The sequence below is a fragment of the Bos javanicus genome, chromosome 22 (assembly GCF_032452875.1).
Source record: "Bos javanicus breed banteng chromosome 22, ARS-OSU_banteng_1.0, whole genome shotgun sequence".
In the NCBI taxonomy this organism is placed as follows: Eukaryota; Metazoa; Chordata; class Mammalia; order Artiodactyla; family Bovidae; genus Bos; species Bos javanicus.
Window position 1 is genome coordinate 366,407 of NC_083889.1, and position 956 is coordinate 367,362.

Below are 956 nucleotides of genomic sequence, written 5' to 3' on the forward strand. Positions count from 1 at the left end.
TCATTATTTTCCTACTTCTGCACCTCCGGTTTACCCTGCTCTTCTTTTTATATGATCCTAAGGTGAGAGCTTACATTATTTTCTTCAGACTTTCCCTTAAAAATTTTTTTTTTAATTTATTTTTGGCTGCATTGGGTCTCTGTTGCAGCCACAGGCTTTCTCAGGTTGTGGCATACAATTTAGTTGCCTTGTAACATATGGGATCTTAGTTCCTGGCCAGTAATCAAACCTTCATGCCCTGCAATGGAAGGTGGATTCTTAACCACTGGAGCATAAGAGAAGTCCCAACTTTGCCTTTTTTCCAATGTAAAAATTTGGTGCTATAAAATTTTCCCTCAACACTACTTTAGTTGTGGTCCACTCAACTGGGTACATTTTACTTTCATTTTCATTTAGTTCAATGTGTTGTTTTTAATCTCCCTTGAGATTTCCTCTTTGATACAAAGATTATTGAACAATTTATTGTTTAGCTTCCAACTATTCAGAGATTTTCCTATTATCTTTCTGGTATTGTCTTTTAGTTTGGTTCCTTTGTGGTGAGAACACACACAGTATGACTTCAAGTATTTTAAATATCTTCAAGTCTGTCTTATGGTCCTATTATGCTAAGTGATATATCTTGGTAAACTATCCACAGGAGAAATGGAAAGTGTGTGTGTGCATGCATGCCCGCTGCATCCTGTTGATTATGATGCTGTTCAGTTATATATCCTTGCTGATTTCCATGTAGCTAAACTATCGAAACAGAGGCCCTGGGTGTTCTTTGGAAGGAATGATGCTAAAGCTGAAACTCCAGTACTTTGGCCACCTCATGCGAAGAGTTGACTCATTGGAAAAGACTCTGATGCTGGGAGGGATGGGGGGCAGGAGGAGAAGGGGATGACAGAGGATGAGATGGCTGGATGGCATCACTGACTCGATGGACGTGAGTCTGAGTGAACTCCGGGAGTTGGTGA